The following is a 23,184-nucleotide window of genomic DNA, read 5'->3' as shown; positions in this document are numbered from 1 at the left end:
AACAGGAAACGCACCAAGTCTCTGGGAATAAACAGAGAACTCACACAGAAAAAAATCAAACCATGTTCTATATTCATTCTCTTACACAAATAATAACAAAATTGGAACTCCAACAGGTTTCTGGTTTATAAGCCAGTTTTTCAGCCACTGCTTTTTTTTATAATCTTGTACCGTATTACGTTATTCACAGTCTTATTTTCTCTCCATTCTCTCTTTCCCACCCAACCATGCATCTCTCTCCTCCTCCTTTTCATGCTCCTTCTCCTGCTCCACAGCTTCATTCAGTCCAGCCCAGTTGTCCTCACACATACAAACACACCTCGCTGTGGAGTGTGCACGTGTGTGGGCACTTGCCACAAGTGGATGTGTGAGTGTGAGGATTCAGACGGTCATACCGATGCAGCAGCAGCTCACACTCTGAGGTGAGTGTTTGTCATCTTTAGTCGACAGAGAGATTGTGTCAAACTTTTCTTTTGTAGTCTGTCTTTTTGTGTCTGTGAGTTTGCATGTGGAGCTAGAGACAATGGTGCAAAGAGCGTGTGTTTGCATTAACAGGAGGTCAAAGGTATCAGTGGTGACATTTGGATGCCCGCAGGATCAGATATGGAGCTGAGATTGTGTTAGTGTCATTTCTGTGTGTGTGTGTGTGTGTGTGTGTGTGTGTGTGTGTGTGTGTGTGTGTGTGTGTGTGTGTGTGTGTGTGTGTGTGTGTGTGTGTGTGTTGATCCACGTTTGTGCCAAAGGCTGAGCTTGGCTCAGCCGGTACGTGCTCTGGTTAAGAATTACTGACCACAGCTTGAATCTTTTCCCCACCAGGCCACTCTTTTCCAAGCCTGCAAAGCCTCCTGTGCACTTTTCCCACTTTTCCATCTCTTTATTCCTTTCTCAATCCCCATCCGAGCTGAAGCTAACTAATTTCGCTTTGGACTAAATTGGAATTACAGTTCTTAGGAAAACCGTATTGCCAACTCTGTGTGGTAATTAGAAATTTTCACGGAAATAATTCTGATCATTTCTTTTTCTTTATTTTACCCTATCTTTTTTGCTCTCTTTTTCAGTTCCCCAAGCATGTACATACAGTCCATGGCAGATTTGAAAATTTCCCGGCGGGGCTGGAGGGTGAACAGAAATAGATCTAATTCTAAATCAGGACGGAGCGCTTGGCTCAGGCAGCCTTGTTATCCTCCCTCCCTCTTGATACTGCCAGCAGCTACTACACTTGTGCTCAAAATGTAAAAAAGGAGTTAATATTCAAGGATTGCTTTTCTACTGCAAAATTTAGTGCAAGGTAGAAGAACGAATCAGCGAAGCTCCTCAAATCCCGCACAGATGTATTTCATTCTGCCATGAAATGTGCGAATGAACCCAGCCGAGGACAAAAGGACATCCTAAATGTTCAAAGGGAATTTCAAAGATCACTAACCGCTTGACAAAAATGTCAATAAACACAGGATGCGTTGCAGTGAAGCAAAACTGATAAATTACTTCTCAAAAGTAAACTTTGTAAAGATTTTGGGCGGTTTAAGCTGTATGGATTTGTCTGTTCCTCCTCCTGGCTGTTTCAGCAGCTGACTGCGGATGGATTATGATTCTCAGGCTGGAGTTAAGATACGTATCTGAAGCTGATGAGTTTCCACCCGCCTGTCTATCTGCCCACCTGTCTGCCTACCTGCCATGTGTATATGACAGGCTTGATCCTAGAACAGCGATAGGATAGGTCACAGCCCACCAGCTGCCTGAGGCGGTCCTAGAGAGACGGAGAGCTGGTACGATGGGAAGACAGTGATGTGGCAGAGGAAAAAAAGTGAAGAACGATGGGGGGATTCCAGGTTGAAGCGGTGCATGTGTGTTCATATGTCAAACTCTGAGTTTGTGACAAGAAGGTGAGAGATAAGTGGGATGGGGGTGGAGGGGTAGGATAATATGTGCTGGAGGCTGGATAAGCAGCACCTGGCTTTAGACAGACAATAAAAGATAAGAATGACTATAGAGAGGGAAAGAGAAGGGAACAGGGGGTGGAGAAGCCCACCGTTCCTACCTACCCCAGTACTTGTGTCACATTAAGACCTATTCATTCTCTACCCCCTTTCCCGTACAGCGCTCTCACCTTTTTCCATTTCTTTTTGTTTGACAATGAACTGACAGCAAAGAACAAAAGAAGACATAATATATGCAAACCCTCCTCTCCCTGCAGTCTGCAGAGATGAGGATGCAGCAAGGAGAACATAGGCATGAGGAAAGCTTAACGTACCAGCTGATTGTGGTAATCACACTGTGACTAGAACTGTTCGAAAAATGCTACTAAACAGTGTAGCTGCTCCAGAAAAGACGTTTGAAGTTATTCGTTGCTTGACCAAACCTAAAAGACCAGTTTTTTCCACATCTAGCGGCCAAGACGAATATTGCAGCTAACACCCACTATCGCAAGTTGCTTTTGTCCTGCATTTGATCTGTCCTGCATTTGACCAGTTTTATCCACATCTAGCGGCCAAGACGAATATTGCAGCTAACACCCACTATCGCAAGTTGCTTTTGTCTTGCATTTGGTCCTAAAAGACCAGTTTTATCCACATCTAGCGGCAAAGACGAATATTGCAGCTAACACCCACTATCGCAAGTTGCTTTTATCCTGCATTTGATCTGCATCAGAAGTCAGAACTCCTATCCGAGTTGGCTGTGTTCGGCTAGGAAGTCGGAAAACCAGTGGGATTTGCTAATTTTTGTGGAGCTAGCAATTAGAAGCAATAAAAGACACCAACAACGTATTTCTCTCCATTTTATACACCCGAGCACTAAAGGGATGTAATGCTTTAAGATAGGTAGATATTAACAGCACTATGTTTGCTTTATATTTATTATTTTACAGACTGACTGGCGCTACTAAAATAATAAATAATAATAATAAAATAGTTATACCAGCATTTTTTTCTCATGTATCACATGCACAGTGGCCCTATTGGATACTGAAGTTTAGGTTTCAGATTTCTGATTTCAGAGGACATTCTTGCATTTGTTACCAACCTGGCTCATAGTTGCCAGCAAAAGGAGACTTCACAGACAAAACTTAACTTGTTCAATTTTATTTAACTAAAAAAGTTCAGTGTAAAAGGAAAAAAAAGGGTTAGATCAATAGAAAAAATATCTTGCATCTTGAAGTATGATAAGAATTTAGAACCAAATAACCAAAAAACTGTAAGCAAAAACATTACCCCATTTTCAAACCAATCTCAATGAAGGAGACAGAGGAGAAGAGCAAGCGTCCCTACGACTGTGTTGGAGCACCTTTATACCCAGTCACACCTACTACACAGGTGCCACTGGGTCTGTAACGAGCAAAACCAATTACCACACAGAAGGAAAAACAAATGGGCCAACTGAAAGCTCTCTAGCTATCACATATTTCTGACTAGAAGCTCCTAAAATTCAAATACAAGAAAACTAATAAAGTGAGTCATTAGTTACAGACAGAAAGGCATTGATTGGTTACTTGTCGAAGCTGTACCAAGGTTGCAAAATGTTGAGATTTCAAAATTACAAAAACAAATTATCAAACTAAAGTACCTATAATTAAATGGCAGAGAAAGTGTTGGAGTGTGTCCTACAGTTGAATAGAGCATAGAGTAGCACTGTGTACGCCCTCCCCCAACCGTTGCTGTTTACTACATGTTGCTTCAACACTTCAAGAAGGATGGAAATTGCTCCTTGGAAATATTCTTGTTTTACTTCCTTTCTGCATGAATTAATCTTCAATAACATAAAAAGTACATTATTTGGGTTCAAGCTTAAATAAGTCTTTTAATCTTTCCAGCAGTAGGCTTTTGATAATTTGGAGTGTCCCAGCCAAAGTCCCGAATGAACAATCTGTGGAGGGAGTTACAGTGTAAGGTTATGGTGAAGAGACCTTCCAACATCAAAAACAAGGAGCTCATCAACAAAATAAAATTGGAATTTCCAAACACAGCAAACAGGCTGAAATTGGAGGCCTCCTGTACAGGAGTCTTTGTCAATTACGGCGACTCACATATTTTCAGAAAAACTCAGCGAAGTCCGAATGCCTACGATTCAAGCAAAGCTTCAAAGCTTCTTCAGAAAAAGCAGCTACAAAAGACACCAATCTTCTTGCTTCAATCTGTCATATCCAGTGTTATATGAAACTTGAGAGTCTTACTTGTCCAATGATGCATTACACATCCTTGTAGCACTGTTCCTGACAAAGTAAAGGAAGTAAGTGCAATAACATAACTATGAGCGCTGAGTAGTGCTCATAGTTGAGTCGTTCAAAACCTGTGAGTCACTTTACAGACTGATGACTCACCATTTGTCATCTCTATTAACCCATTACATAATCTACTCCCCTTGCTACACTTAGTGGAGTGAAAAGACCAGACAACATGTCACTGGGAAAAGCTACACCTGAGGTTTGTTATTTCAGTTCAACTCCCTTTTGCCTTCCCGATCTAAGCTATCAATGAAACACCCAGCTACTAGCTGGAATCTGATTCCACTCACAAAACCAACAAACAGCCCGATCGAGTAGAGGCGGATCAGCTCATCAGTGCAGCTGAAGCCGAGACGAGTCTCTGAGTTAACAAGTCAGCTTAGCAGCAGCACTCTCTGGCGGCGGGAAAGCCCGTCCGTTGCCTGAAAGTCTGCTGCCTGCTCTCTGCAGTCTGCTCCTGTAGTGCAAAAATGACAATGTACAGATTATTCGGGAAATCATAGTGCTAATACATTTTTAGCTTATTCAATTGTTTATTGTGCAGATAAATTACAACTTCAGGGTATGAATCACTGCTGTTTGCATGCTTCCGCAAAAAAGCAAATTTTTGTCATCTATGAAACAAAATCTCAGATGTGGAAAATTATATGGTTTATTTTTTTTATCTGCAATGGACAATATTTAATAATGTTAAACTATAGTGACTAAGTGACTCAAAAACTCAAGTCACTTTTGTGAGTGAAAAAAATCTAATGTCCCATCACTGTGCGCTAATACGCAGCAAGCTAACTGTAAATAATGAGCTACACAGCACACTTCCAGTTCTAAAAGGAAGTTGTGATCCGGACTATTTCTTTTTATAAAACTAATTGCTTGTAATGGGACAGAATCATTTCCAGGAACTTTACATGGCATGTCAACTATTTCATTAATGTCGCACTTATTTCACCAGAAGAAAGAGGCTGCAGGCTTGTTTATGTGGAAATGATTTAAGGGAGCTTGACTACCGTTTTGGGCTTGATTTAACTGGTTATAAATTTCAGTTATATATTTTTTCATATATTTTTGCATAAGTTTTCAGAGTTTTTTGTTTTTGTTGACATGTCTTTTTTCAATAACATTACTGTAATTGGAGACAAAATTATACAATTTGGCTCCTTTTATCCTCATTTATTGATTTTATAGTGTGCAAAATGGTATATTTTGATGGCACATGGGGTAGATGTTATGAGCCAAACCTGTGTACTTTTATTTGACCAAGGTCCCTTTTATTAGGTTAAAAACACACAGATTATTGATTATTTTACTGTATTCTTATTTTTTGTCTGCACCATCAACACCAAGTCAAACTCCTTGTAAGTGCAAACCTACTTGGCGATTCAACTTGATTCTGATTGTGATTCTTCATGATTCTTCATTGGGCACAGTTTTGATTGTGCCAAGATCACAGCGCCACTTGGCACACTAAAACCTTTGTGGAACAAATATGCCTTAACTGATTTCATCCAGATTTGTTGCAGTTACATATCTGATCATTTCCTCCTTTTATTCAGCATTTTCCCTTGTCTCATCACAGCTAAGACCCCACGGCTCCTTTCATACCGGAACATTAAGAACATTAACTTGGACACTCTCTCTTCACTCATCCTAAGAACTTTAATCCTGGATCCTTCTTCCTCACCGGATAAACTGACATCTCAGTACAATAACTGCTTAAATGACATTTTGAACCTCCTTGCCCCAACAAAATCCCGGACTGTCACCTTTTCCCACTCCGCCCCCTAGTTTACCCCTGAAATCCGGACCATGAAGGCTAAGTGCCGTCAACTTGAAAGACTTAAAAAGAAAACCGGTTTAACAATTCACAGCAAAATGTATATAACTCAGATAACTCAATATAAAGAACTAATCACTAAAACTAAATCCACTTACTATTCCAACCTGATCTGCTCACATGAAGGTAATTCTCGGACTCTGTTTTTGGTGTTTAACAATATTTTCAAATCCCCAGCTTCTTTTCCTCCCCACCTATGCTCAACTGACACCTGCAATTCTATAATGCAGTTTTTCAATGATAAAATCAAAACAATTCACCAGTGCCTGTCTCCTATCCTGTCAACCCCTTCCCCTATAACCCCTTCACCCTGCCAGCCGTTTTGCAGCTTTCATCTACCTACCCTCTCCGATATTTCTGATTTTATCAACAAATCTAAATCTTCCACCTGCCCACTTGATCCTATTCCGTCTGCCCTGGTCAAATCCTGCCTCCACGCTCTCCTCCCCTTCATAACTGCCATCATTCACTACTCTCTTGGTTCTGGAATTGTTCCATCTCTTTTCAAAACTGCTATTATCACTCCTATTGTGAAGAAACCAGGACTAGATCCCAACAATTACAAAAATCTCAGGCCAATTTCAAATTTACCTTTTATTTAAAAAATAATGGAAAAAACAGTCGCTTCTCAACTTCATTCTCACTTAACTCACAACAACCTTTATGAACAGTTCCAGTCTGGCTTCTGTCCCCGTCATAGCACTGAAACCGCCCTCTTAAAAATAATCAATGATCTTTTAATAGCAGCTGACTCTGGTCTAATTTCCATCCTCATTCTTCTTGATCTAAGTGCAGCCTTCGACACAGTTTAACACTCTACCCTACTCCATCGACTTTATACAATTGGCATCACTCATACTCCCCTAGTCTGGTTTCAATCCTATCTTTCTGGCCGCACTCAGTTTGTTTAGATTAAGTCATATCGTTCCAACTCCTCTCCAGTTACCACCGGTGTTCCCCAAGGCTCTGTTCTAGGACCCCTACTTTTTATCATCTACATTCTACCCCTTGGCAATATCTTTAGGAAATTTAGCATACATTTTCACTGTTATGCGGATGACAGCCTCTATCTTTCTTGTAAACCAAACTCTTCACTCCCACCTCCTTCATTAATCTCCTGCTTAACCGAAATAAAATCCAGGTTCACCTCCAACTTTCTTAAATTGAATAATGACAAGACAGAAATCCTCTTAGTGGGAACAAAATCTACTTTAGCCAAAGCTGACAGTTTCTCCCTTTCATTTGACAACTCCATAATCTCCCCCTCACCTCAGGTCAAGAGTCTGGGTGTCATCCTTGATAGTACCTTGTCCTTCTCCTCTCACCTTAACAACCTTACCCGCTCCGCTTACTTTCACTTACACAATATCAATCGCCTTCGCCCCTCTCTCTCCCCTAGCTCCACCTGCACTCTTGTTCATAGTTTGGTCACTTCCCGCATTGATTACTGTAATTCTCTTCTTTTTGGTCTTCCTCAAAAATCCATTCACAAGCTTCAGCCAGTAGAAAACTCAGCAGCTCGCATCATTTCTAGAACCCCCTCTTTTCATCACATCACCCCAGTCCTGCAGCAGCTCCACTGGCTACCTGTGAAGTATAGAATTCAGTTCAAAATCCTCCTACTTACTTTTAAAGTTATTCACAATCTCTCCCCTCCATACCTTTCTGATTTACTTCAAATTTTTACTCCCTCTCGCATACTTAGATCTTCTTCTACCACTCACTTAGTTGTTCCTTCAGCCCGTCTTAAAACCATGGGGAGCAGAGCTTTTTCTCGTTCTGCGCCCACACTCTGGAATTCTCTCCCCCCTGACATCTGTAATACAGAGTCTTTACCCATGTTCAAATCAAAACTCAAAACCCACATGTTCAAGATTGCCTTTTCATTATGATTTTATATTACTTTCCTCTGTGTAATTTGTGTTGTTTCTTTTAATTATGACGACTGCTTTTACCATTTATTGTTTTTACATGTACAGTGATCTTGAGTGTTTTGAAAGGCGCTTGAAATAAAATGTATTATTATTATTATTAGTTACAGTCAAGATGTTGAGCAATAAACTCTGAAGCCTCTCCTAGGTTTTCAAAAGGGTTTTCATGGTATTTTGTAATGTTTATTTAGAAAAGAACTTGTACAAGGCTGAAAAAAAAGATCTTTTCTCTTTGTGCAATCACCAATAAATCAGGCATAGTAACAGTTGCAATAATAGTTCCAATGGAAATAATATTCTACCTTACCTTTACAAAAATACCAGAAGTTTGCATTTAGACTCTATAACTGTGGAGCTGTACTTGATTTAAATCAGTTATGCAATTTCAGACATAAATTGCTCCTAAACCCCTCTCACCTAATTAAATAAAATTTGTTTCACATACAAATCTGTCAAGTGTATTAATATTTTTGGGCCAAACTGTAAGTATGCTACCATTGCTGTGTGGCATTTACAGGCAATAATTGGCTTCATAGAGATGTGAAAAATATCACTGTGGTCTAAACAACCACAGTTGAGTCTATTTTTACTCAAGGTTAATGTATCATGAGAATTTCACACTTTGTGCTTTGTGGATCTGGAGAAGGCATTCGACCGTGTCCCCCGAGGGATCCTGTGGGGGGTACTCTGGGAGTATGGAGTACCGGGCCCTTTAATAAGAGCTGTCAGGTCTCTGTACGACTGGTGTCAGAGCCTGGTACGCATTGCCGGCAGTAAGTCTGACTCGTTTCCGGTGAGAGTTGGACTCTGCCAAGGCTGCCCTTTGTCACCGATTCTATTCATAACTTTTATGGACAGAATTTCTAGGCGCAGCCAAGGTGTTTAGGGGATCCATTTTGGTGGCCTTAGGATTGCGTCTCTGCTATTCGCGGATGACGTGGTCCTATTGGCTTCATAAGGGCGTGATCTACAGCTCTCACTAGAGCAGTTCGCAGCCGAGTGCGAAGTGGCCAGGATGAGGATCAGTGCCTCCAAATCCGAGACCATGGTCTTGAACCGGAAAAGGGTAGAGTGCCTTCTCCAGGTTGGGGAGGATGTGCTGCCCCTAGTGGAGAAGTTCAAATATCTTGGGGTCTTGTTCACGAATGAGGGGAAGATGGAGCGGGAGATCGACAGGCGGATTGGTGCGGCATCTGCTGTGAAGCGGCCGCTGTACCGATCCGTTGTGGTGAAGAGAGAGCTGAGCCAAAAGGCGAAGCTCTCGATTTACCGGTCGATTTACGTTCCTACCCTCATCTATGATCACAAACTTTGGGTCGTGACCGAAAGAACGAGATCCCGGAAACAAGCGGCCGAAATGAGTTTTCTCCTTAGTGTGTCTGGGCTCTCCCTTAGAGATAGGGTGAGGAGCTCAGTCATCCGGGGAGGAGCTGCTGCTCCTCCTCGTCGAGAGGAGCCAGTTGAGGTGGCTTGGGCATCTGGTTAGGATGCCTCCTGGACACCTCCCTGGTGAGGTGTTCCGGGCACGTCTCACCGGGAGGAGGCCCAGGGGAAGACCCAGGACACGCTGGAGGGACTATGTCTCCCGGCTGGCCTGGGAACGCCTTGGGATTCCCCCGGAGGAGCTGGCCCAAGTGGCCAGGGAGAGGGACGTCTGGGCCTCCCTACTGAAGCTGCTACCCCCGCGACCCGACCCCGGTTAAGTGGAAGAAAATGGACGGACGAATTTCACACAGACTATCAGGCGAATATTAGGGTTTTTTGTAAAATGTAAAATTGGCTCAGCCTTCTTGGCCAACAGTCAGTGCCTTAGCAATAGCACTCGGGCTGTTCTAGATATCTCTGGTTATCGGCTGATTGTCCTCCAACATTGGAGAAAAGGTTTGCTGATGTCAAACAAAAACAGACTGTAGATGTAGTCCTTACTCATTTCTTCAAGCTTTTCTTGTCTTTTAAATTTTATTCTTACACCTAGCAAGACCAGTTGCACATACATGAGAACAATCACATTAAATAGAAACAAGAAAGCTCTTGATTGGACAAATACGGTTAAGGTCCTTGCAAAAGGTGCCGTTCAGGAGGTCAAGATGCGCAGCTATGAACTAAACTTAATTCAATTTAAGCGTCTAAAATATTTAGAATCTATCCATCTGTAAATTCTATCACAGACTTCAGCTAATGAAGTAAAAATGCCACAAACACTTCTTGAATGACTCCAAAATGCCAACCATCAGTCCGTTCAACACAGAATCCTCCTTAGACCACAATTTACAGAGGGAAAGACCTCACAAATGGGTTTTTCACATGTCCAGCTTGGATAGAAGATTTGGCTGATGACTACCTGCATGTTCTCTGGCTGTTTTTTGGTTGAGGCTATGTGAAGACCAATCAACAATCTACGTTTCTGTCCTAACAAATTATCCTAAATACTTTTATAAAATATATCTTGGTCATTTTTGCATGGATCATATTCCATTTTTCAAACGGGCCTATGTACATGTACCAGGATACTTATAGAATATTTATATAAACTGTAACAGCCAGGTGACAGATTTATGTTTTTGTAATGTAGACCTAATGTAGGCAAGATAATTAGGTTTAAACCAAACTTGATAAACTGATAAACGCTAGGATTACTTTGGCTGTGTATGTCTAGAATTCTCTGGCTTGTCACTTTGGGCAGCCTTCCTTATATCGCTCACCCAGATAATTTATGTCTTCTCAGTAATATGCATAATGCAGCCCCCCCCCCCCCCACACACACACACACACACACACACACTACCTGACTGATGATTTTAGCTGCGATAATTAAAGAAGCATTAGCGGCGAGTGAATAAAACATGCATCAATCCCTCTTCCAATATTTTTGATTCCCCCCTCCTTTGTTCAACGCTGCAGTTGTTTGTTTCTCTCTATTCCATGTCTTCTATTGGATTTTTTTGGTTTTATTTCCTCACTCCTCCCCATCATGTTCTGCTCTATCTTTTTATTCTTCTTTCTTCAGGCTCCTTTTGTCATCTTTCCCCTTTCTATTTTTGTGCTCATATCCGCTTCTTTTTTTTCCCTCTTCCATCTACCCCCATTTCCTAATTTATCATTGCCTCGCCGTTCTTACACCTCCTCTCCTCTGATTCTATCCTCTTGCTTCTTGTGTTCAGTATTCCCTGGAGAAGAAACAATGTTCTTAGCAGAACTGGTTTAGACAGAGCTTCAGTAGTTTCATGTGCACATGTCTGTGCGCACATGGATAAATTTATATAGCACACACACTCATACATGCACACACACTTTTTTGGCACTGCAGGTGCTGCATCAAGATAAATGAGCCGTCATTAGCCAATCAGCCTGTGGGAGGGCGATGGAATACCAAGGAGCGAGATAAGCCAGTGGAGGTCAAGCCATTGACATGGAGGATGATTGTGTATTTCTGTGAGTGTGTTTCTATGTTACCTTGTGCTGCTGCATGCTGTGATATTGAGAGGGAGGATTCCCTGATTAGATCTGAGCTCCTACAAAGTTTTCTTCTCCTCCTCCTCCTAACAGACCAAGCTTCCCCTTCCCTTCCTTCCGCCATTGCTGTTCTTTTCTGTTTTTCCCCCACCAGCACTCCTCCGGGAAGTGGAGGAGTGCTGCAGATTGTTGCTGCTGCCATTTGATGGTCTAATTGGTGTCTCCGGCCTGTTGTTTTTATCTCCTCATCAGCAGCTCATCAAAGTGAAGGAGATGTTTAGCATCTGCCTCTGAATTTCTAAAGGATGGAAAGGTAGACTGTATGATTTATGTTCTCTGGGCATCTTCTCAGAAGAAAAGGCTATTAAAGTAGTACAAAACAAAGTTAAACTGGCACAGGTTTGTACAACGGCTCCATAATCAATCAGAGCCTCTTTACATATTTATGTTTTCCTTACATTCACAGTGCTTGTTAATGCAAAGAATGAGCCTCGTTCACTAATGCTAAGGGAAAAGGTAAATAATTAATCATGTAAAGAAAAGCTCAGAAAATATATAAGGGTGTATTTGTTTGTTTCACCATTTGTTTCTGTCTAAGATTCTGCCTCAGTTCTCAACCTCATTGCTCTTACCTGTGTTCAATATCATCAGATCCATTCCACCTGTTCTTCATGCTGTCTCTCCCTCTCTCCTTCTCAGTATTAAAGCAATTTACTTTCATGTCCTGATCGCGGATTTTCACTCCGTTTTGTTGCGGCTGATCGCTGCAACTCTAGTCAGTCAGATTGGTTCCACCCGGCGCTTGCTGCTTCTCTAAAATATTCGGCTGTTCTATTTTTGACCTTTCCTTGTATTTTTGTAAAGGTAATTTCCATTAAAACTATTATTGCAACTGTTACTATGCCTGATTTATTGGTGATTGGACAAAGAGAAAAGATCTTTTCTAAATAAACATTACAAAATACCATGAAAACCCTTTTGAAAACCTAGGAGAGGCTTCAGAGTTTATTGCTCAACATCTTGACTGTAACTAATAATAATAATAATACATTTTATTTCAAGCGCCTTTCAAAACACTCAAGATCACTGTACATGTAAAAACAATAAATGGTAAAAGCAGTTGTCATAATTAAAAGAAACAACACAAATTACACAGAGGAAAGTAATATAAAATCATAATGAAAAGGCAATCTTGAACATGTGGGTTTTGAGTTTTGATTTGAACATGGGTAAAGACTCTGTATTGCAGATGTCAGGGGGGGAGAGAATTCCAGAGTGTGGGCGCAGAACGAGAAAAAGCTCTGCTCCCCATGGTTTTAAGACGGGCTGAAGGAACAACTAAGTGAGTGGTAGAAGAAGATCTAAGTATGCGGGAGGGAGTAAAAATTTGAAGTAAATCAGAAAGGTATGGAGGGGAGAGATTGAGATCGCAACGACTCCACGTCACAATAGCAGCACGATAGCAGAGTGGATCATTCAGGCAGAAAGTCAGTTGATAAAAGGTGAAATGGATCCGGTCAAGTTTACAAATAAAAGACTACTTGTGCAGTCTTTAAACCACGTTTTACTGTGATACATCCATACATCATTACCTGTGGCTTCAGCAACAAGCCAGCAGCAGACCTCACTTGATATTGACACCTTAGACAACGAGACATTTAATCGCAGTATTTTATACGATGCCACGCATCCCTTTTATAGAGACGTTAGATAAAGAGCAGGCATGAGAGACGTGGGCAGTACTGGCCAAATAACGACTTCACTGATTTTCTGTTCAATTTAAAGCTTACAAGTACACTACTATTGTGCAATGACGCAATCCTCACATGATCCGAGTCCAACCACACACTGAATCACTCCTGGTAGAAAGGGTGCCTGGCAGAAAGCGCAGCGCTCCTGCAACGCTTTCGTGTTCAGTGGAACCCCGGTGTTCCCACTTTGTTGTCATGCACAGTTGCTTTGACAATGGCTATTCTAATCGGGAAATAATGGTAATTGCTCAATGGCTGCATCCGAAAACGTCTTTTGGGTAAGGACTCTTCAGAAAGCAGAAGTGCGTCAGTTGTCGCTATGATAAGTGCTGTCCTAATAGTGCAGTCACTAAGGAAGGTTAACTAAGGCTTCCTCTCATAGTTACTTTAGCATTGGGAACCTCGCAAGGTCCCTTACCTGCGCAAAGGAGCCATAAGGAATCCTAAAATACTTTGTGTGACATGACATATTAGCACAGCCCACCTCATGAAAATTAGCAAAAATGTCCAAAGAGAAGAGAGGGCACGCTTTGTCGTTCATTTTTGGAAAGCTGTAGGTCCAGACTTGACTCGCATCATCCATGTGTGTTTCCGTCGCGAAATGACGTTGGAGTTAATGGCTGTCCGAAATCAGCACAGCACTCTGAAGCTTTCCTACCCATGATAGAGTTCTTACTGTTGATCCCATGAAAGGTCAAGGAACAGGAGCTAGCCTCTATAATTAGACTGTCCTTTTTCTTTCCTCTGTTTCTCATTTGTGCTTCCAACACTCTGTGACCTCAGGCATTTTGGACGATGTGATTTGTGTCCGATGTGAGTATGGGCTGCTCTGAGACTCCACCAGGCTGAACAGTACATTAGCATGTAAAAGGCTAGTTCATAACACTTGGAATTTATTTGTTAACAATTATTGCACTCCAAACTGTTCTTTGTGATATTGCACACACTGAGATAGTGATATATTCACACTATAGTGCACAGACCTGGTATGGTGTGTGTGTGCGCGCGCTTGCATGTGTGCATGTGTGTCAGTTCAGCGGGCTTTCAAGATGGCCGCTGGCTGTCTTTGATCAATAATCCTTCCTCTGGCCTGACTTTCTGTCCCTTATACTTTTTTTTCCCTCTGCCCATCTTTGTGTTCCCCTCTCATCTCCACTCCAGCGCTCGCCTCATGCATCCTGTTGCCATGTCTGCATAGAGAGCAACTTACAGGCAGATATCTAGGGCAGGGTGTCCTCTCGCTGAGTCTCTCTGACTCTACTTCTCACTCTTTCACATACCCTTGCTTCGCTGTTGTTGGATTATCTTTTAGCACTTAGAATTTCAAGCTTTGCAAATACAATCAAAACTTAGAGTTGCTGTTTTTGTTCATTGAATTTAACGCTGTGAGCTAGAACTTTTCCACCACCACCTAAATTCAGTGTAGAATTGGCACACACCAGCTCTTTTAAATGTTTCCTGATTTATAAGATATACTGCTTTAAATTAGACCACAGTTGCCCCATAATTGCCATTCTGTTTTAAAGAGAAAACCATTCACCATGGACCATTTGCAAAAATGTGAAATACAGTGTCCGTTTGTCAAGAAGGTCCATTTCATGAAAGACGGCAGTTGGAAGAAAACATATTCTGATAAAGGTCACAAGATCACCAGCAGATAATAATTATCAATAATAATTACCTTTTAACTGTTTCAAGCTTTGCTTAATTGAGTAGTAAGCTATTTTCCTACCAAGCACTGTCGTACACAAATTGCTGTGGTTGGGTTTTAGGTGTAAGGACATTTAACAATTTAGCTGCTGGAGAGGTTAACAAACATGCTGCCTTAAATTACCTTAAAATGGGAAAGTAAACTATTGTTGCCAGAAAACCAAACAGGAACAACTGTGTGATTTGAGTGTCTCTACTGCTATGGTCCAACGAGTTGCCGACAGCCTGTTTAGACATGAATGAAAGATTGAAACAGATTTATGAATAATACTATCTATTAGTAGATCTTAAATGGTTTCCTCCCCACATGGTTACTTCCAAGATGGTTGGAATGTAATTTCACTGGCTTGCTGTAAAATATACAGTAAACCATGGTTAACAACTTTACACCTTATTCAAGATTGCAGAGAGCAATGTTCGTCAGTGGTTGACAAGTTAATTAATTAATATTCCAACATTTGTTTTTAACTGACAAGTTTTAAAACAGTTTGTTGTAGCACATGTCACAGCCACTTTGAGTATATACCGTTTTATACAAGGCTGCAATAAGTAGGAAAAACCCTACTGCAAATTTGACTTGATTTGACCTTTAAATTAAGTTTGCATTCTATACTGGTATTGCCCTCCTTCCATGTTTCAGATGCTGTTTTTACTTGGCATGTTGGGGGCATTTGAGGAATATAAAGCCAACCGGATTCCTTATGTGGTATCCCTGAAATACATGTGTCCTGTCGCGGGACAGGACACATGCAAAGACTAAAAACTAAAATAAAAAAACATACAACAAAAATCAGACCAGCTCCGCTGGATTTTAGTCACCTGTGTGCTTTCTTTGTTCCGTTTAGCATTATTATTACCGCAAAGTGTTTTCACTGCTTCCTCTATAATAATATGCAATTTTCAGGGTAGTACCTCCTTCTTTGTTACAGTGAAACTAAAAAGGTCTGGTCATGGATTTTCATGGCTTATTCCTTTGTTAATTTTATGTTTTTCTTTCCATCCATCCATCCATTTTCTGATCTGCTTAATCCCTCATGGGGTCGCGGAGGTTGCTGGTGCCTATCTCCAGCATTCACCGGGCGAGAGGTGGGTTACACCCTGGACAGGTCGCCAGTCTGTCGCAGGGCAACACACAAAATATTGCATAGGGTTTTTCTTTCCCTATGTAATATTTTCCCCTGTGATGTTTTTCTGTTGATATACAGCACTTTAAATCTTGTTATTACTGAAAAGTGCTTTATAAATAATTTTGCCTTGCCTTCCAGCTGCACTATCTCATTAATGAATGACAGACATTTGCTATGTGGAGCAAACAATTGGGCTTCTATTCTGAAGCTAAAGATGTTTCAATTCTCATCCAGGAAGCTTTCTCAATTCAAAATGTGTGGAGTAGTATGGAGTTCCAAGCTTTATAGACCTGCTCGCAGGCTTTTTTAGAGCTAGATTCCTGATCCTGGGATTTTCATGTTTAAATTCACAGGGAATTCCCCTTGAAGTAGAAGTTCTCATTTAAAAATTCAGAGCTTCCTCAGCAACCCCAAGTTTAAACTCCAATACGCCGCCCTACATATAAAAGAAACGTACAGTCTTAATCATTATCTGACCTGATGACAGTTCATATTTCATTAATGTGAAACTATCACTGAAATCCAAAGAGTCAGACGAAGGATACTTTGTCCCTGACTTGTGCTGCCATGAGCAGGTAGCAAATCGCACTGGCCTGAACACTCAAGATTGTGTCCTCTATCTTTACCTGCAATGTTTTTAAAGAGAAAGATTACAGGAAAAAGATAGTGAACTGACAAATTCATAAATTAGATGCAAATATGGTAGGTTCTTCCACAAAGAAATGTCATGTTGCCTTCGATTTAAGCTCTCAGGTTTATTATGTACTGGACAACAGACATTCTATACCAGTGTTGCTCCAAAATTAGCATCTACCTTCATTTGGAAGTCGTTTCCTTCTTGTTTCAGAAAACATTTCTCTAATTAACTTGCAGACCTTTAAGTCTGATCTCATGTTATTCTCATTGATATGTATCAACAATTTAATTTATGTTCTCTTAGCACTTAATAACTTACATACACCACGATCAGGTTATACTAGACCGTGTCTTATTTTTGCTCCTTGAATCTCCTTTCATGCCAAAGCGAATTGTGTAATTGTAATAGAAATGCACTGAACACAGCTTGTGGGCTGTGTTCTGACCTCTGCCTTTATTTATATTAACAGCAGAGACATCAAACAGAGAGAGGGAAATTACTGTCAAACTGGCTTTTTCTATTGTTTTAAACACCAAAGAGATTATAGAGCTGAAGTTTTAAGTTTTATCTTGGCACATAGCATGGTCCACATTAGTAACTGTGGGCATCAGTCTTTCTGTGTATTCCTAAGGGTATGTAGACCCTTATCTTAACATGTAAATTTAAAAAAGAATGGCAATATTTCTAAACATAATTTAGAACTATTTCTAAATGGCAGACAGAGACTAAAAGCTTGAAAAGGATAAAAATTAATTCTTCCTGTTATCTCCCTGACGGAGAGCAGGCCTTCCACCAGAGAGATATGGATTCCTTTTAAACAGCTCCGTACACAGTTTGCGTTTATTTTGACCACATTTAATAAACACCTTGCTAATACTGAAAATGGCTAACGTTGACTCATCTTCCCTGCACCAACAACTTACACACTGACGAGCGTTATGATTACTGCGACTTCTTAGTGGTAGTTTAGGTGGGGTGCATTCACTAATCAGAATGAGGAGTTTAAATATGGCCAGTCACAAGTCATGGCTTATCAAGCTGACAATCGGACAGTTATAGTCACCCAGGGATTTCCTTGCTCAGGGACCCGGAGTGAGTTTCAAAGCAGCATGTATTTCTTTCACAGCTTTTTCCAAACAAGAGTGGAGAGCAAGTTAGACATTTGATCAGGAGCTGAAGCATAACCTTCACTCGCTATTTTCCAATTCTTCCTATTCACTATTATTATGTTTAGCACCTTGGTCCATGTTGGACACATTCATGTAGATTTTAATTCTCAGAAAAAGGCTTTCAATGTTTCAGCTATTTTCATCAACATGTTAACAACATCCCCTAGAGATTCAAATCCCATAAAAGCAGCCACATAACTCCTGTTGACAGACTGGAGAATATTTAAATATGTTACATGTACATGTACATGTAGAAACGAATTGTAAAACTACTGAGGAAATACCTGTGGGTGCAAAGGAATAAATCAAGCACTTGCTGTGTGAAGCAAACCTGGGGTTGGCAGGTAGAACTAACAAAAGGTGAAGCAGTGATGTTGGAGCATTTTTGTCGCATGTGTGTGTGTGTGTGTGTGTGTGTGTGTGTGTGTGTGTGAGAGAGAGAGAGAGAGAAAGAGAGATGGGGGGTGTAAGAGATGCATTTGTGTGTGTGTGTGTGTGTGTGTGTGTGTGTGTGTGTGTGTGTGTGTGTGTGTGTGTGTGTGTGTGTGTGTGTGTGAGAGAGAGAGAGAGATGGGGGGTGTAAGAGACGCATTTGTGTGTGTTGGTGACTAGCACAAAGCTGAAGCCTGTGGAGAAAATAAAAAGCTCCTGTGTGTTACAGAGTCAATGGGCTCTTTGTTTGCTGGGCATGGGAGACAGTTAGCTATTAGAACAGACTGGGACTCCAACGTACTAAAGCTTACCTGAATTTGCGCATGCCTGATTGAACATTTTTTGTTCCAAAGTGTTTGGTATAATTTATTTCAAACCATGTTTCTCTTTTCAAAACATAGTTTGTGAGCTCTGAATCTTTGAAGGAGCAGGGCTACTCTTCCCATTTTCTTGTGGGTTTCAGCTTATCTGTTTCTGGGAGAGGGTGGTGCAGGACAGTTTACCTGAAAACTGGACAGAGGACATTTTGTGTTGGACAAGGGAGTGAGTAAAAGTGAAAAGCAGTCAGAGAAATAGAGAATGGGAGAAGTGGATGGTGAAATGAGGTGGGGGGAGTGGGCAGGAATGCAGCCTGTACAGGTAAAAGCTTTGTGCAGGTACCAAAAACCTAGCAAAGATTTCCCGGATCTTCACTGGATTGAGTGTGCATGTGATGGTGTGGAGTGAAACTCGAAACAAAAGAAGGATGTGGAGTTAGCACTACAGCTAACGGGAACTGGAAAAAATAGTTGCTGAGGAATACAATGTAAGTAGGGGTGAAAAATAATTGTTTTTCTCATGTTTTCTGAGCTCTTCTGCTCGTAGAAGTACTTTGAAAACCCTTTAAATTGTAATTGTCCTCCTGTGAAATGTACAACGGTATTTACCAATCCTAAATATCTCGGGATCTAAGCAAATCATTTTGAATTGAGTGTTGGCGAACCGTTTGCAATTTATAATTTCCAATTTGCACAGAAGTTAGAGAACGTAGAGAGGTCTTGATAGTCAACCCGGTCTCATTCCAAATTTGGAATGAGACCGGGTTCTCATTCCAAATTTGGAATGAGACTGGGTTGCAATAGTAAATGTTCTGAACACCTGTTTCTCAAAGACTAAATATTCTGCAGTAACAGAAGTCAAATGCATTAGTATGAAATAAATGTATAAAAAAACTACTCTGTGCCTAAACATATCTAACATCCACAGAGTTCTTTCACATTTTTCCCTCTTATATGTTCATTTAAAAATAGAAAATACAAAAATTCACTATAAATAAATTAAGTATGAAACTTGTAAAAAGCAGATAATATAGAAGGAAGGAAAGATACAAGTAAGACAGAAGGTACGAGGAAGGAAGAACACAAGGAAGGAAAGAAATAGGAAGTCAAGTAAGGACAAAATGACTAAAAGAAGGAAATATACAATTAAAAGGAAAAGATACAAGGGAGGAATCGATGTAGGAAATATCTGAGAAAGGGAGGCTGGGATGCAAGAATAGTACCTCTCGGTAGAAGTCAGACAGGAGACGGAACAGCATGAAAACACAACAAAGGAAGCCAAGGAAGAAAGGGAGTACGGAAAGACATGACATTCAAAGAAAACCGTTGATACATCCAAAGGCAGGATATAACTTTAAATAATGGAACAGCTCAATGTGGAAAGTCTCTGGAGTGTTGACCATTGGGATCAGCATTAGGATTCTGTCACTGAAACTGAAAGGCACTATGCTAAGCTTATCTATGCTTTACGCACGGACACACACAGTACGCACACGCTCACATGCCTGTGTGCGCTCCTGCAAACACTGATTGCCTTATCTCCTCATCCAAACAAGAATATAACAAGTAAGGCACATTGTCTGTTTCCACAGTGGTTCTCGATAAGACTCAAATCAGCTTAACCGCTCACAAACACACACCCATGCATATAAGCACATAAAGGGAGGCAGTGCACTTATTCACAGGAAGCGGGCTGAAAAACAGGGATTAAAAAGGGATATATTACTTTGACAGCCATCCAACCTGCTTCAAACTCTTTGAATGCTCATCTTTAATTTTTAAACCCTTCATCTTTGCATGTCTTTCCAGCCCTTTGACTGACCAAGTCCCATGTCTGTTAATAGAGCAGCCTCTTGAAATTAAGAAACTCATCTCTTTACCATCCATCTAAGGGAAGTATTCAGCTGCAGTAGTTTAAGGCTTTTAAAAAAACGGCATTGTACTTCTTCGAGCCACTGCTATTCATAATAGATACAGAGCTAAAGATACCTGCCTGTTAGCTTATCATAGACACAAGAAAAACAATCATCACAACTTCAAACAATAAAGAACTGGTACCTTGCTGTTTAAAAAAGGACATTTACACTAGTTATTCCAATGTGGTTACTAAGTGAGAACTGTGTTGAATGAATGTAAAATCTTTTACGCAACCAGAAGTTGTGATAGATGCAACCAGTGTAACAATGTGCTGGCAACATTTTTAAACTAGTAGCAAGATTAGGCGGCAGTTTATAAGTCAGTAAAAGAAGAGCTCAAACAATGTTGTAACAGTTGAAAATGTTTATTCAGCTTTGTTACTTTTATATATCCTGTCCTTGGTCCAGTTTGAGGTTCTCAAGGTATGATAACCTTGAGTAACTATACCACTGTTTCATGTTGCAATACAGGTTATTGATTTGGATATAGCAAACATAATAGAGATATATTTGGCATGAAGCAAATTAGCTACATTGTAGCACAGGGGTTCTCAAACTTTTTGTGGCCAGGGACCCCTTAGCAGCGGTAGCATTTTTCCAAGGACCCCTTTAGATTCGTCATGCTGATAGTATTTTTAAACAGCCTTTTGTATTTTTAAATACATTAGGAATTATGTATGTTTTAAATATATATATATATATATATATATATATATATATATATATATATATATATATATATATATATATATATATATACACACCTAATATTAGATATTTGGTGGAGATTAGATCCTCATTCTCAATAAAGCTAAACTCAGCGTAACTGTTGACATACTTCCTAATTTTAGCTGGTTTGGCTTTTACCTTACTTGATGAAGTGGAAAGAGTTAAGTATTTGTCCATTTTGTTACTTAGCTCAACCTGACGCATCCTCAGAAGAGCCTCCTGAGGTCCCCCGGGGGTCTGGGGACCCCAGTTTGAGGGCCACTGGTAGCGGGCAGAGTTTGTGCCTTTGAAACAGGGGACCTGGCTTCAAACCTCTGCAAGTCTGTGAGCAGGTTTTAATGACTTGCCATGGCAACGCCTGAATAAGGGAACAGCCTAAAGGACTCACCTACAGTCTGAGGTGTGCAGTTTTATTTATGTTGTTGCTGCTAAAGAGGACTTTGAAACAGAATTACCGTGTAATTCAGTTTCAAAATTGTTGTACATTTCATTCTGGTTCATCACAGTATTTCAAATACAGCTTATTGCTGTAAAAATCATACCCCTGTCATTTTCAATAGATGCCAACAAAGTACTATCAATACCATCCTTGGTATGTGCAGAACTTACATCTATAGGCAACTAATCCACAAACGAATAGGGGAACATTCAAACTCCATGAAGAAATAGTGAGATAAAAGCATGTACACCTTTTCTGTTTTTTGTTTTGACAGAAAACCCGTTATTCTGTTATTATCTTTAGAAATGGTTGTAAGCTGATTTAGCAACAGACTGTGTGGTTGTTAAAATTCAGCTCTGAGTCCCAAAGAACAGGTTTCTTACATGCTTTGCACCTTCAACAAACCAGAAATACAAGGTGGAAGTTTCTGGACAAGTATTTTGATCCATAGCGTAACATATAACGTAACACCATACTTTTCTCTTTTGTTTGTGAATACTTAAAGAAAAGATAATATAACAGATACGAGGAGGTTACTTTAAAATAGGCTAGTACTGTTTCCACTTTGAAATATCATCTGTAAGCTTATTCTGAGACTTAAAATGTCCTTTGAACTCAATTATAATTGATTTATTGACGGATTTACTGCTTTTGAGATGACTGAGTCAAGTAGTCATTCACAGATATAGATAAGTGGGCATATCACTGTCTTAGTATGATTAATTCACAGCAGAAATGTTTCATAGCTTATTACAAAACTTAAACTCATGACGGATCCTTTATTTTTTCCTCAGCCATTTTTGTGAGCAAAAGAACTTCTTAATCATACGCTGAAACACTCTGCGGTTCTTCCAAGAGTTAGCTCGGGACACTTGCTGTCCATTCTTCTGCGTATTTGTGGATGCACGTGGGCTGTGTAGCCTCCCTCTTCCTCTCTGTTTAACGTTGAGTCATCCACTTTCAGCCAGTTAATAATTCAGGGGGTCTATAAACTGTGTTTTCTGTGTTATCCATGCATTGGTCTCTAAAAGAACTCAGAAAAAATTTACACTCTGCGGAAACAAGACATGGCTGAGAGCACATGGCCGGGGGTTGGACCAAAACTGCGTGAGGGAGGAGAAGGAAATGGGTGAAAGTGAGTGGAGGACACATCGAAGGACGAGAGATAGGGATATGTGGGAGACACGAAGGATACAGAGTGGAGAGAGAGAGGTGTCTCAGCATGGTTGTAAATCCTCTGCAGGGCCTTGTAAGCTGTCTGACAAGCTGAGGGTATTAAAGCCACAGAACTGAGAGAGCTACACACACTTTTGGGGATACACATACACACACATACACGGATCATTGTAAGGAGAGAAAACCTTACTCCTGATACCACCATGACTGACTCACTGCTGTGTTTTATGGCTTTCTATTCCTATGTGATTTTCTCTGGTGTGTCACATAGGGTCTAAAGCCATTGGGTACAGAGTGAGAGATCTGCAGACGAGGATTAGATGCATATATGGGATGGCAGAGCA

The 23,184-nt window shown here is 40.5% G+C and overlaps 1 long non-coding RNA gene across 1 annotated transcript in view; it reads left to right on the top strand.

Moving 5' to 3' along the window:
* The window catches only part of LOC110367584, a 33,538-nt gene that overhangs the window by 2,613 nt on the left and 7,741 nt on the right, over positions 1–23,184 (top strand). The window contains exon 2 of the long non-coding RNA XR_002427574.2: positions 276–422. This is a non-coding gene — a long non-coding RNA (uncharacterized LOC110367584). The remainder of the gene's footprint in view (positions 1–275; positions 423–23,184) is intronic.

This window comes from Fundulus heteroclitus, unplaced genomic scaffold (assembly GCF_011125445.2).
Source record: "Fundulus heteroclitus isolate FHET01 unplaced genomic scaffold, MU-UCD_Fhet_4.1 scaffold_88, whole genome shotgun sequence".
Lineage (NCBI taxonomy): Eukaryota > Metazoa > Chordata > Actinopteri > Cyprinodontiformes > Fundulidae > Fundulus > Fundulus heteroclitus.
The sequence above is the reverse complement of the archived record's forward strand: the minus strand, read 5'-3'. Positions and strand labels throughout refer to the sequence as shown.